Source organism: Erpetoichthys calabaricus, chromosome 1 (assembly GCF_900747795.2).
Source record: "Erpetoichthys calabaricus chromosome 1, fErpCal1.3, whole genome shotgun sequence".
NCBI classification, from domain to species: domain Eukaryota; kingdom Metazoa; phylum Chordata; class Cladistia; order Polypteriformes; family Polypteridae; genus Erpetoichthys; species Erpetoichthys calabaricus.
In genome coordinates this window covers 345,545,965-345,558,198 of record NC_041394.2, presented here as the reverse complement: position 1 = coordinate 345,558,198, position 12,234 = coordinate 345,545,965, and the positions used below count along the sequence as shown (strand labels likewise).

The 12,234-nt window shown below is 40.8% G+C and overlaps 1 protein-coding gene across 1 annotated transcript in view; it reads right to left on the bottom strand.

Annotated features, from left to right (window-relative positions):
* LOC114668277 (uncharacterized) overlaps positions 1-12,234 on the bottom strand; it is a 555,445-nt gene that overhangs the window by 398,866 nt on the left and 144,345 nt on the right. The window lies entirely within an intron of this gene.

Sequence of the window (12,234 nt, the reverse complement as noted above, 5' to 3'; positions counted from 1 at the left end):
CGGTGTGCATTTAAATGGAACAACCACTACCGCAATAATACGAAAGATATAAACAACCAGCTTACTGGGAAAATTACTTACAGATAAAATAGGCAGAACCCGAAACACGTTTCTATATGTACTTTAAATGCATATAAACGATAAAAATGTCAACGTATATAATTCCACTTTGTATTTTAAATAAAAAAAAAATCAGTTATTATAGACTGAAATATTGTAGGCCTTCTGTACGTAAAACATACTTTTACAAAACTTAAACACAATGCAATCAGTATATGGAAAAATAGAATGTTCCCATAAACTAGTTATAAACCCAAATTAAATATCCCACGTGTAGTACAACAAAATTTGCAAACACAACAAAAATAGATGTTCTGCACATGCCAATGAGCCATATAGGAAAATACAAAGTGAATATTTTGAAAATACTGTACAAAAACAAACAAAAAATGTACAATAAAAATCTATATATATAAAAATGGAATGGGTGGGTCGTCGGGTGGGCCTTTTTTTCATTCCGTTGAAAGACACGCCCTACTCACTGGACAGTTAAAAACACCAATCAAACTAACGATGACATCAAGTATTACCCAATCAAAAGTAGGAAAGGAGGCATCTTCATAAAATGCGTGTGGGATGATTTGCATGAGACGCTGCTTTAAAAAAAAAATGATAAAAAAAATACGGGATAAATCCCGTCCAGTATTGATTCAAAACGGGACGCGCAATTTCATTCTCAAACGCGGCACGATTCCGTATTTTAAAGGACGGGTGGCAACCCTACAGTGCCAGGTAACCACCCATACAATCACATTGTGATTCAGACTAGGAATGCAATGAATGTAATTACCCCGATCTACATACAAGGCGAAAGTGTTGCAACATTCAAAGATGATGGTTTGGGATAAGTACACCATACAACATAAAAGAACTTATGAAGCCTTGAACCGAAAAAAGCAACATCTCAGAGATCGTAAAAAAAAAAATAGGAGCTAATGTCGTTTTACTCGCTGTAGATTTTAGTCAAACATTACCAGTTATTTCACGAGGGAGACCAGCACATCAACTCAACGCGTGTTTAAAATCCATGCTTCTACCACGCTCGGTTATATGTCGCGTGTTCTCGGGTAGGTACACCAAAAAATGTATACATTTAAGCATGTAATGGGCAAACAAAAAATGAGGTATACCCGAAGGCACAGCAGTAGTACTTAATGTAACTTTACTTCTTAAATGTTAATGTTTTACTGTTTAATTATTTATACGCTTCTTATATGTTGTTCAAATTCTTTTATCAAAATACCACTGACAGCGCAATGCACGATAACATGGAGTGAATACACCTGCTGTGCGCAGATAGGACTTGATTGTACAATAAAATAAAATAAACATAAAAAGACTAAAACAATCATCACCCATAAAGCGGATAGTAGACGTGACGTACTATATGTGTACCACATTTCAAGTGTATAGGTGCAACGGTTTGCGAGCTACAGGTCATTTAAAATCCTGGACAGACACACAAATTTGCCACGGTAGCAAATTACAGAAGAAGATTTTACTGTTTAATAATTTATATTTATATGAAATGTGCTTCTTATATATTACTTCATATTCTCATATGATAATGATGTTAATGTTTATATTGATTTCTGTGTTATTAAAACTGCATGTATGTGTGTATATGTATATATATATATATATATATATATATATATATATATATATATATATATATATATATATACTGCGGTGGGTTGGCACCCTGCCCAGGATTGGTTCCCTGCCTTGTGCCCTGTGTTGGCTGGGATTGGCTCCTGCAGACCCCCGTGACCCTGTGTTCGGATTCAGCGGGTTGGAAAATGGATGGATGGATGGATATATATATATATATATATATATATATATATATATATATATATATATATATATATATACTAGCAAAATACCCGCGCTTCGCAGCGGAGAAGTAGTGTGTTAAAGAGGTTATGAAAAAAAAAGGAAACATTTTAAAAATAACGTAACATGATTGTCAATGAAAGCCCGTTTCACTCAGTAAGTCTTATGTGTGTTTGGTCTAATGAGATTGCTGTTCCAAATGTCTCTGTAACTAAGTCGTCGCAGATAAAGGCTTGAGGAATTGTAATAATATGTGGTTGAAGTCCATCTGTATTGGTGAGTGTACCATCTCTCAGTTGTAATAAGCAATTGTTATGATCTGGTTCTGGACATCGTATCTTTTTTACTAACTGTATGTTTTGAAAGCAATGCCAATTGTCTGCGTATTTTAAGGTGCACTGAACAATAGCTGAGCGCATGGCATCTGGAAGAATAGCTAATCACTGTCTAAAATCTCCTCCTCATAAAAGTACCTTTCCTCCAAATCGAATATTATTATTCATAAACGTTTGTAGAAGTTTATGAATGGTGTTGAGTAAGTGACTTCATGTCATTGAACATTCATCAATAAACAACATTTTTTCAAGACGGATGTCACGTGCAGTGCCACCGTTAATGTTCATAGTGGATACCGATTTGTAGGATCTAATGTAGTTGATAAAGATTTCACTTTCAGGTACATCGTTAGTTAGAAGCTTTTGTAGATATTCAGTATATGAATGTAAAGAAGGCAGTCTAATTTGACCCTTTTGACAACAACGTGTAAATGTATTACTTGTATTGCCAGTTGTTTCTTCAGGGAAGTGAACTGAATGACAATGATTGCAAATGACATTCATTAATCCGAATGAATTTTCCCGGTGTATGTTTTGCTTGTGCCGTTTGAGAGGCGCATTGTTGCATGTGTAGTATTTGGGACGTGTTGTTTTGGAGCTGTAATCGATTTGCCTGTGCTGTGTGAGAAGCCCGTTGTAGCCTTCGCTGCCATTAACGTATGTCTGAGACGGGAGGTGTTTCGTTTTGAATCCGTGCCTGTTGCGATGCAGCACTTTGATTGATAGTTTGCGTAATGTGGATCTAGGATGTAGATTTGTGCATATTTGCGTTGTTGATTTGTTTCAGGGTGCACTGTTCCAATGCGATGCAGTATTTGTGCACATATGGGAAAGCAGTATGGGCCATTGCCTTTTGGTGGCCTGATATTTACTCCGGTATATGGAAAAGCAAATGAACTATTGTAGGATCTAATGCAGTTCCTAAAGTTTTTACTTTTAGGTACATCGTTAGTTAGAAGCTTTAGTTGAGCTTTGCGTTTTTGGAGTCGAGACATTTTTTCTTTTAGAAATATGGATAAGTAATAAGGAGTATTGCACTCACTGTTAATATGGAGACTTTTCTGCAGTTGAACGGTTAATAGTGCTTTATTGTAATGAGATCCACCTATGCTGACACCTATGCTGTCTAGTGTGAAGGTGTTGACGTTCACTTTAGAATATGTGGCTTTGGGTGTGACTTCTTATGGATGTGTGTGTGTGTGTGTGTGTGTGTGGGGGGGGGGGGGGGGGGGGTTGAGGATTCTTGTTGCGCGAGCGTCTTCTTTCTTTTTGTGTTCCTGTGTCTTGTTTGAATCCCCCTCTTTGTGTGTGTCCCGTCCGGTGCCTGTAGGGGGGGGGGGGGGGGGGGGGGGGGTCGGTGCCTTGCTGTTGTGCGCGAGCCTCTTTTTTTTTTTTTTTTTTTTTTTTTTTTTTTTTATGTCTAGTTTCGTGTGCAATGTGTTTCGTGCTTTGCTTGCGTTTGAATACTTTTTTATGTGCCTTTTCCTTTTTTCGTTGCTCTTTGCGCCTCATTTCTCCATTTTTCCTGTGCTCACTCCTTTTTTCTGTGGTCTTGTCCGCCTCTCTCGCCCTCTTTTGTCCGTCTTTCTCGGCTCCTCAGCCGACTCTCGCGGACTCTTTTTGCGCCTGCGCAGTACGTCTTTTTGCAGCTACGGCCCATTGCCGGGTGTGCCTGCGTCCATCATCCGGTTTAGCATTCTCGGTTAGTAATATGGATAAACAAACCTAATTGGTCAAACAGTTACATAAATACAAAAGCAAACCTAATCGATCAAACAGCTTCATATATACAGAAGCGAACCTAATTGGTCAAACAGTTATGCATGTGCAGAATAATTTTACAAAGATTATGCGTGTTAACAATCATTAAAAAGAAAAGATTGAGGAACTCTTCTTGTATATGTGATGAAGCTGGATGAAGCTGTCTTGACGAAGACGTAGGTGGCATAGATTGGTTTTTCTAAAACAGAAGAAAAAAATGAGTATCTATTATTATTTTAAATTAGAATGAAAATGAGAACCTTGATTAGAGATAGATTATCCGTATTAAAATATGTGCATGAATAAACTTTTGCTAACTCTCTAGCAAAAGTTTATTCATACAAATTGGCATGGGATGGCTTTGTGAAAAAGTAAAAATTAGATAAAAATAAATTGAGAATGCGTACTTCCATTTGACTGAGATTATGTGTAATGATGAAAAAAAAGTTTAGTATGTTTTTTTTTTTCCATACGGGAAGGATGTAAAACCTTACATAGGCACCCTTCAGCCCGTACTGAAGGGTAGTGTCAGATTCTTACTGACTAAAAAACACCCTTTTTATTCCACAGCTACCCCAAAAACCACTATTAGGCATTACTTTGGGGTGGCAGTAGTTTAGTTATGAAACAGCTGGGTCCTGAAAAAAATCTGTCTGTTTAGTGGCTTCATCACATATAGAAGAACAGTTCCTCAATCTTTTCTTTTTAATGATTGTTAACACGCATAATGTTTGTAAAATCATTCTGCACATGCATAACTGTTTGACCAATTAGGTTCGCTTCTGTATATATGAAGCTGTTTGATCGATTAGGTTTGCTTTTGTATTTATGTAACTGTTTGACCAATTAGGTTTGCTTATGTATATAGATTAGCTGTTTGTCCGATTAGGTTCGGTTTTTTTATATATGTAACTGTTTGACCGATTAGGTTTACTTTGGTATATATGTAAGTGTTTGACCGATTAGGTTACTTCTGCCCCGGGCAACGCCGGGTATATACAGCTCGTATATGTATACAAAGAGTATAATCATACAGCTAACAATAGAAAAAATAATAGAAGAAAAAAAACTATGCACCAACTGGAAAAAGAACTACCAGCCCTAATTGTTTACAATAATTATTAAAAATATCCATATTACTAACCGAGAATTGTAAACCGGATATGGACGCAGGTACATGCCCATGGACGCAGGAGACATAGTGCGTAGGCGCCTACAGCGCGATCCACTGAGAACGAAGTGAGATAGTACGAAAGGCGAAGGCGCCTACCACGCATCACGGCTCACAAACAAAGGAGCTCAACTAACGTAAATAAGAAATGAGGCAACGTGCCCATAGGTAACGACACAGCCACACAGAAAAGAGGATTCAGCCCCCCGCCCCAGAGTGAAACGGGAAAAACTATGGAGTCCACAAAGGTCCACAATACACAGCATAATAGTACGGAAGGTGTGAGATAGTACGAAAGGCGAAGGCGCCTACAATGCATAATAAGAATAAACGAAAGCTCCGTATTAAACGTACGTCATCCTCACATGTCCAAACTATACAGCATAGGTGAATCACATTACAGTGATGCATTAGTAACAGTACAACCACAGAAAACGCTCCGTATTAACAGTAAGTGCAATTATTCATATTACTAACGGTAAACAACGGAGAACTAATGGAGTCACGATCATGGCTCCAAAACTATACAGCTTCACTAACGGAGCTACAAAAACGAGCCCGCATGGATAAAAACAATATACGTAGTCACCTACAACACGCGTCAGACACCGCGGAAGCATAACTGTCTCGGCTCCAAAACCAAACAGCTCGACTAACGGAACTACAGAAACGAGCCCGCATGGACAGATACAATGAATGTGGACGCCTACAACGCGCATCACAAACCGCGGAAGCAAAGCAGGCACGGGTTCAAAACGACAGTGCTCGACTGACGGAGATACAAACACGAGCCCGCCTGGATAAGATCAATGAACGCAGGAGCCTACAACACGTGTCTGAAACTGTGGAAGCAAAGCAGGCACGGGTTCAAAACGAACGAGCTCGACTGACGGACATACAAACACAAGCCCGCCTGGATAAAATCAATGAACGCAGGCGCCTACAACGCGTGTCTGAAATGCCGCAAGCAAAGCGGGCACGGCTCCAGAACGAACGAGCTCGACTAATGTATTTCAGGATACCCACCGACACGGGTAGGCGAGCGAAGCGAGCAGGGGGCGGAGCCCCCTTGTATTTATCATAAATCATTAAAAGGCAAAACATAAGAAGTGTCTCTGGGTTCAGAATTTACTGAAATGATACAAGGTGTAGATCTGGCCTAGGTGTTTCAAGAAAGAATCTCTTGTTCAGGACACATCCATCCATCCATCCATCCATCATCTATATCCTAACATAGGGTCACGGGGGTCTGCTGGAGCCAATCCCAGCCAACACAGGGCGCAAGGCAGGAAACAAACCCCGCAGGGCGCACGTGCACACACTAGGGAAAATTTAGAATCACCAATGAGATTCCATCTTTGGACTGTGGGAGGAAACTGAAGTAACCAAAGGAAATCCACGCAGACACGGGAGAACTTACAAACTTCACGCAGGGAGGACCTGGGAAGTGAACCCAGGTCCCCTAACTGTGATGGAACAGCGCTACCCCCTGCACCACCGTGCCGCCCCTTCAGGACACAGCAAACCAATAATGAGCTTAAAAAATTAAAAGAAAAAGAATATATATATATATATATATATACACAGTCAAATTAAAAATTTTGTGAACCCCTCTTAATTCTTTTAATTTTTGTTTATCATTGGCTGAGCTTTCAAAGTAGCAACATCCTTTTAATATATGACATGCCTTATGGACACAGTAGTATTTCAGCAGTGACATTAAGTTTATTGGATTAACAGAAAATATGCAATATGCATCATAACAAAATTAGACTGGTGCATAAATGTGGGCACCACAACAGAGATATTACATCAATACTTAGTTGAGCCTCCTTTTCAAATAGAACAGACACCTCTAGACGCTGTCCTCCTATAGCCTTTGATGAGTGTCTGGATTCTGGATGGAGGTATTTCTGACCATTCTTCCATACAAAATCTCTCCAGTTCAGTTCAATTTGATGGCTGCCGAGCATGGACAGCCTGCTTCAAATCATCCCATAGATTTTCGATGATATTCAAGTCAGGGGGCTGTGATGGCCATTCCAGAACATTGTACTTCTCCCTCTGCATGAATGTCTTTGTAGATTTCAAACTGTGTTTTGGGTCATTGTCTTGTTAGAATATCCAACCCCTGCGTAACTTCAACTTTGTGACTGATGCTTGAACATTATCCTGAAGAATTTGGTGATGTTGGGTTGAATTCATCTGACCCTCGACTTTAACAAGGGCCCCAGTCCCAGAACTAGCCACACAGCCCCACAGCATGATGGAACCTCCGCCAAATTTGACAGTAGGTAGCAGGTGTTTTTCTTGGAATGCGGTGTTCTTCTTCCGCCATGCAAAGCGCTTTTTGTTATGACCAAATAACTCCATTTTTGTCTCATCAGTCCAAAGCACTTTGTTCCAAAATGAATCTGGCTTGTCTAAATGAGCATTTACATACAACAAGCGACTCTGTTTGTGGCGCGAGTGCAGAAAGGGCTTCTTTCTCATCACCCTGCCATACAGATGTTCTTTGTGCAAATTGCGCTGAATTGTAGAATGATGTACAGATACACCATCTGCAGCAAGATGTTCTTGCAGGTCTTTGGAGGTGATCTATAGGTTGTCTGTAACCATTCTCACAATCTTGCACATATGCCGCTCCTGTATTTTTCTTGGCCTGCCAGACCTGCTGGGTTTAACAGCAACTGTGCCTGTGGCCTTCCATTTCCTGATTCCATTCCTTACAGTTGAAACTGACAGTTTAAACCTCTGAGATAGCTTTTTGTAGCCTTCCCCTAAACCACGAGACTGAACAATCTTTGTTTTCAGATCATCTGAGAGTTGCTTTGTGGATCCCATGCTGTCACTCTTCAGAGAAGAGTCAAAGGGAAGCACAACTTGTAATTGACCACCTTAAATACCTTTATATCTCATGATTGGACACACCTGTCTATGAAGTTCAAGGCTTAACGAGCTCATCCAACCAATTTGGTGTTACAAGTAATCAGCATTGAGCAGTGACAGACATTCAAATCAGCACAATTACAAGGGGACCCACATTTGTGCACAGCCAGTTTTTCACATTTGATTTAATTTCATACAACTAAATACTGCTTCACTAAAAATCTTTGTTCGGAAAACACCGCAGTACTCAGATGTTCCTAGGAAGTGAAAGATATAACACTGTTATCTTTTTTGAGAAAAGTAGAATAAATTATGATGCAGGGGCCTTATTGTGGCATGCAGCTGGGGGTGGCACCCAGCCGGGACGCCCAGGAAGACAGGAGGAGGGCTCATGCCTCCTCCAGACCACGAGGGGGCGACTGCCCTGGTTCCTTTGGGGACCACGGGTACAGAGCTGGGAAGCTCAACTCTGTAGGGACCCGTGGTCACTGCCAGGGGGCGCCCCAGTGCCTGGAGAGCCCTAGACCTCAGCACTTCTGCCACACCTGGAAGTGCTGGGGGGAAGAAGACTGGGGACACCTGGAAGGCTTCCGGGAGCACAGCCAGCACTTCTGCCACACAGGGGAGTGTCCACGGAGTAGTGTCAGGAAGCACCTGGAGCCCTTCCGGGCGTTTATAAAAGGGGCCGCCTCCCTGCAAACGATGACTGGAGTCAGGCAAGGAGTGGATGAAGTCTTGGTGGAGAAGAGTGGAGGCAGTCTGAAGGAAGCAGGCACTGTAAGGAGAGGCCTAGACTTTGGGGGATTGGTGCTGGAGGCACTGGGTTTGTGCAAGATAAACTGTAAATATTGTAAATAATAAACGTGTGTTGGGTGATGTAACGATGTCCGTCTGTCTATGTCCGGGCTGCTTCTCACAATATATATATTGTGAGGGAGGGCCGGCCAAATATTCTGGTCCACACCTCCAGGCTGCCAGATAGAGCCCTCCCAGCAGCATGGAAGGTCCCCAAATTCCAGCAGGGCCTTATGGACATTGTAGTTTTTATAAACAACCCTTCTGGATACCATGGGGACCACCAGGAGCCGCTGTAGGTAGGCTTGCAGAGTGCTACATACCCTATAACCCAGAAGTGCGTCCTGATCACATGACCGGAAGGAACAACGTGCTTCTGGGTTGAAGAAAAGGACTTTTAATCTGAACCGGAAGTGATGAGGACTCATTGATTGCAGGGCTGGAACCACTTCCGGGTCAGGGACTATAAAGGACTCTGGGAAACCACAGACAAGTGAGCTGAGCTGGGTGGAAGGGTAGCAATGCATCTGGGAGAGGAGGACTGGTGATTGATTATTGATTATTGTATTATATGAGTAGTGTAGAGTGGAAGGTGCTTTGTGCACGTTATTATTATAAAATAAATAATAATTGTACTTTTACCCATATATATGTGTGACACCCCGTGTAGTGGGAATTTGGGTCACCAGCCTACATTCCAGGTGTCTAGTATGTGGGACCGAGCGTGGTCAGAATGATGGTGTAAGACAGGGGGACATGGACAAAAAAAGGGTTGGGTTATTTAAAAAATAAAGTGAGGTTTTGTTTACAGGTGCACTTAAAGAAAACAAAAATATTCAAAATACAGAAAAAGAGAAAAAGTGTATATAAAAATAAACAGTGCACCATTAATCACAACCCAATAAATACCTCCACCAAAGTTAATCCAGAGATATTTATCAAATTATACATACAAGAAAAAAATATTTACAATAATCAAAGCACAAGCCGTAGTGCTTGGTAAATTCAAGATGGTGTTCTACAAAGTACCTTTCTCTTTGCAAGATCTAGTCAGAATACCCCCTCTAGAGGTCGTAATTCACTTTTTTATTCGGCGCCCTCGCGCCGACCAATTAAACTGTTCTATGTCATCCCTCTGCAGGCACGCGATGACGTGAACGTGTCTGCGAAAAGTGGCGTCTCTTGCCCCTCACAATTACTATAAAAATTCGAGCAGTCGGTGCGCGCACACACGCGTAGCTGTGCCGGCACTTCAGACACAGACTGCGCTACTACCTTAAGTGAAAGTAGCAATTAAATTTTTTTTTTCCTTTCCTGAGCTACAGCCCAGAAAACTGCAAATACGGGATCCCTTTTCTAAACCGCAGCAACCAAATACTAAAGCGCTTTGCACTTTCTTTTGCTCTTCTAGTGTTATGAGGTCGCAGGAAGGATGTGCAGGAGTGGAAGACCAACAATGCCATCCCGGCCAGTCAATGGTCAGCGAAGACATCTCTCTGCACTATATAAAGAAAAGAAAAAGGCAAGTTTAATTTCTTTATACTTTTTTGTTTGTCCTTTATTTCCCAAACCAATGCCTCTCTCTTAACACTACAGAGGACACTAAACTAATTTTATTTAATTGCTGAATCTGCCAGTGAGGCACATTACCACAATATATATATATATATATATATATATATATATATATATATATATATATATATATATATATATAAATATATATATATCTATATCCAAATTTATGCACCTGTCTAATTTTGTTATGATGCATATTGCATATTTTCTGTTAATCCAATAAACTTGATGTCACTGCTGAAATACTACTGTTTCCATAAGGCATGTCATATATTAAAATTAAGTTGCTACTTTGAATGCTCAGCCAATGATAAACAAAAATCTAAAGAATTAAGAGGAGTTCCCAAACTTTTCCATATGACTATATATATATACGTATATGTATATGTATATTGTCACAGGAGGCTGGGGGTCAGACCCAGCCGAGATGCCTGGAAGGACCGGGAGGTGGCTTATACGTCCCCCAGGCCACAAGGGGAAAACTGCCCTGGATGTTGAGGGGACCACGGGGAAGGAGCAAGAAGTCTCAATCCCTCTGGGGCCCGTGGCCATCGCCAGGGGGTGCCCGAGTATCATGGAGCCTGGGACATCGACACTTCTGATCCCTCACTATATCGCGCTTCGTCTTTCGCGGCTTCACTCCATCGCGGATTTTAAATGTAAGCATATGTGAATATATATCGCGGATTTTTCACTGATTCGCGGATGTCTGCGGTCTACAGTACGTGTGCTTCCTCAGTTGATTTGCCCATTTGAATTCAAACAAGGGACGCATTTGAATTGAAACAAGGGACGTTATTGGTGGATGGCTGAGAAGCTACCCAATCAGAGCATGCGGTTAAGTTCCTGTGTGCTGCTGATTGGCTCAGCGACGGAGTGCTGCATTAACCAGGAAGTACTAATCTCATTCATTCAGCTTAACGTGCACAAGCGCCAACAGAAGATGCAAATGATTGCAGAAAAGGTAAAAGTTTTGGATATGTTGAAGGAAGGGAACAGCTACACCGCTGCAGGACATTATTACAGCATCAATGAGTCCGCGATTCTTTTTATTTAAAAAGGAGGAAAAGCATGTAAGATCTACGGCCACAGTGTCTTTTAACCAGGGCACAAAATGAGTTGCAAGTGGACGTGATAAGGCAGTAGACTGGATGGAATCTGCTTTAGGGATTTGGATTGAAGAGTGATGGAAGAAGAACAACGGCGGTGCTAAACAGTCGCCTGAAGAGGCTTCTTTAGAAGAGCTGTAACGCTATCCTTTATTGTGCAGTAAAATTAAACTCATTGTTATCGGACAAGTCGTCGTGTCATTGTTGGTGAGTAACCATAATTAATTATTTACGTACAGTACTTATTACATGTACATAGTTTAGTGTCGCTGTACACACATTTTATTGTATACAATTTTTCTTGCATTGTACGTATTTATTGATGGTGGCCTGTCTGTTGTAATGGCTGTAACATATGTGATATCGGAGACGCTCGATATCTTTAAAATAATATTTAGGTTTTACTGTATGTAAACTGTGTTTACATACATAATTTCAACGAATCTTACTCTAATATCTAAGAGAATACAAAAGGTTTATGCTGTATAATTGTGCGTGAAATGTTTATAATAGTGTGGGAGAGTTTATAAGGGCTTAAAATATATAAAAATAACCACATGAACATATGGTTTCTACTTCGCGGATTTTCTTATTTCGCGGGTGGCTCTGGAACGCAACCCCGCGATGGAGGAGGGATTACTGTATATGGTTGTCATTAATTTGTGTGCATTTTTCTTTTTCATTTGAAACTTTCAGT